The sequence below is a fragment of the Gavialis gangeticus genome, unplaced genomic scaffold (genome assembly GCF_001723915.1).
Source record: "Gavialis gangeticus isolate Ggan-Ray unplaced genomic scaffold, GavGan_comp1, whole genome shotgun sequence".
Lineage (NCBI taxonomy): Eukaryota > Metazoa > Chordata > Crocodylia > Gavialidae > Gavialis > Gavialis gangeticus.
Window position 1 is genome coordinate 14,732,876 of NW_017729014.1, and position 3,000 is coordinate 14,735,875.

A 3,000-nucleotide genomic window follows, 5' to 3' on the forward strand; every position below is an offset into this window, starting at 1 on the left:
GGTTGCCTACAAATGCTAGGGACTAGGTTTGATAGCTCAGGAAACCCCTTCCGGTGCTGTGTTCCTATGTTCCTCATCAGGCTACTGAGATAGGAGTAAAACCACCCCAGGGCAAGAATAGTTTCCAAAGCCCCAATAGCGTCCTATGACGTTTCTTGGCAGGATCAACAAGAAGTAGATTTCTCAGCTGCATCCCTCCACCATGCTGGTCCTTTCCCCATCCCAAACCACAGCCTAGAACAATCAGAGCATGAATGGACTGTTTACCCCCCTTCATTCCTTCTCCAAGTGATGCCTGGGGAGCAAAAGATTACACTAGTTGTACTGTCACAGGAACAGCTACGACTGTTGTAAAGAGAAAGGGGAAATTTGGTGCTCTTTGTGGTCCGAAGGACAAATAAAAAGACATGTGATCTATGTAGATTTGGGCTCCAATGAAGGAGATTCAGAATCAACTCGATTTTCCAGGAGGCTGCAAGAATTTTTGCTGCATGAAGGATGCAAAAGCAGAAAACATCCACAAACAGTGTGTTGGGTGTAATCTAAAACAATAATAATATAACTGTATGATAAGCAGACTCTTTGGGGTTGTGCAGACTTAAAACAGATAGAGCAAACGCAGCCCTCAGAGTATCAAAACTTTCTGCCCAGACGCTTCAACGAGATGACTCATTCTGCAGGGGTAGGCTGGAATGGTTAGCAGTGCTGGAGAGACCCCTCGTGGTAGACCTCTCATTTACAGACCAACGTGCTAAAAATTGTGGCATCATTTTCCTATATTTTGCAGAATGAAGACAGACACAGATAGCTTATGATTCTTTTGGTTGCTTGTGTTTCCAGACATATCCCAGATGATCTTTATCATTCTAAAAAAAAAAAAGAAACCTCCGTGAGTCAGAGTCTCCTCTCAGACCAGTGTAAATCAAGAATAACTCCACCCAAGTCTGTGGAGTTACAGTAAGAAAGTCGAGCTCTTTGATTTTTGGATGATTGGCTACACAGTCCGTTATGAACCTGTGTTACTTTGCATCATATTGTAGTGCATCACTGTTGTGAAATGACGCGGTGCGAGTTATTACACATCAAAAAGAAAATCAATCTTTTGATTAGGTGTCTCCAGATGACATTTATAGCAGATCAAGAATTAATTCAGCAAAAGTGAGTATTTGAAATTTTAATTGCCTTGGTCGGTGAATAATTCTGCATATGTGCACTACAGATATAAAATAACTGAGGTTGTTTTATTTTTCCTTACAGATGGTCTCCTTCATCTACAATGCAATTTCAGTAAGGAAATTTATTTCTGATTGAGAGCGAGAGTCATAAATAGAAACCTATTATCTGCAGTGATGATAGGAGAAGGGCCTTCTGTTAAAATGATCAAGAATGAGGAGAGAAAAGGCCTAATGTTGCAATTAACTTCAGTTTGCGACCTGTCAAAAGCCTCCTACTTCATGAGAAATTCTCCACTGTGTAAAGGGAGGATGGGTGGAGGAGATACTATTTGAAAATCTAATTCAAAGCACATGCTGCCCTCAGATAACACAGCAAGAGGTAATCTGGTTCTACAGGTAAATATCCTTTCAAGAGATTCAGAACTGAGCCATGATTAAGCTAAACAGAGCATATAATTTCATGAATTATCCACATTTCCACTCATGATTCAGTAGTGAGGCTGCTTTATCTAATTCCACAACCAGAGGTAAATAAATGCCTGTGAACTTCTCTCATACAGATCCTTTGTTGTTTCAGTTATTTATTTTTAAAGGAAATTTAGTGCTCAAGAATGGTGCTAGGACTGACAGCTTTGAAGACCTCTAGTTATTCATAAAGCGCTTGCTACAGGGTCAGTGGAGCATATGTTCCCCCCTCCTATGCACCAGTTTGCTTTTGTCCTCAGTCTGTGTCGCTGTTGTGGACACCTGTCCACTAGGAACTGAGACTCATCAACTCATTTAACATAGGCTGTTGAGCAGCTATTACTTGATAATGATTTTTTGTTTAGGAGACTGACATGGGCTAGATACAAATTGGTTACCTGGAGCTGAAATGTTCCATATCACATTATCAACCCCTCAGAGAGATCCATTCCTCTCAACTAAAGAATTTTCCTATTGCTATCAAAAGTATAGCAGAAAAAAAAGGACACAGCCACTAAAAACTGTCCAGTGTTTAATAGCCAATAAACATTGATTTAAATTATTGTTACCTGTAAAACACCCAAATGGAGACTTGTTTTGATGCAGCAACCTGACTATAGAAGCAGCAGTAATAGTAATCTTAGTAATGTTCAGATACGGATCTCAAATTGCTTTTCAGAGCTCAGTAAATATTTTCTCCCACATTTTAAAGACAGAGAAATTAAGGCACAGAGGAATTAACACTCAAAATGGTGATTCTGCCCTGAAAACTCAAACTCTAAGTGTGTGCTCAGGTCGGGATGAACTCAAAAATTATGCTGTAAATGTAAAGAATGACATTATTTTCAATTGCCCATGCACCAGGCATTTAATGGACATTTTTGGAAAGTTTGGGCATTGCCCAAGGTTACACATTATGTCAGTTTTAAAGCTTAGATTATATCCCAGACTTCCTGATTCTACTCGAGTGCCCTGCCTCCTATATGACACTGCCTCCTTATCTTCTTATTGCACCCTTATTCTATGAAGACAGTCTTCTATTGTGAACTTGAGCTGGTGATGCGCAAGAGCCTGTATACCTAATAAGCACACTGAAGCAAAACTTAGGTAAGGTTAGTCTGACCCCGTACTGTTCAAAAGTTGACTACCACGACAAGAAAGCATAAAACAAGCAATGACACCAAACAAGATCTACAATATGTAGATTGTGTTTAAATGAGTTCTCCCTATGCAGGGGCTGCAGTAATTACATTTTTATGAGGGAGTAAATGTTTAATAACATTGTTTAATAGTGCGTCATAGGCTGGTAAAACCCGCTTTAGAGACTGCACGTCCTATTGCTGCTTCAGTTCTTTTCAGC

The 3,000-nt window shown here is 39.8% G+C and overlaps 1 long non-coding RNA gene across 1 annotated transcript in view; it reads left to right on the top strand.

Moving 5' to 3' along the window:
* The window catches only part of LOC109293727, a 27,421-nt gene extending 26,075 nt beyond the window's left edge, over window positions 1-1,346 (top strand). Inside the window, exon 2 of the long non-coding RNA XR_002096378.1 lies at window positions 1,258-1,346. This is a non-coding gene — a long non-coding RNA (uncharacterized LOC109293727). The remainder of the gene's footprint in view (window positions 1-1,257) is intronic.
* Window positions 1,347-3,000: the final 1,654 nt, after the last annotated feature.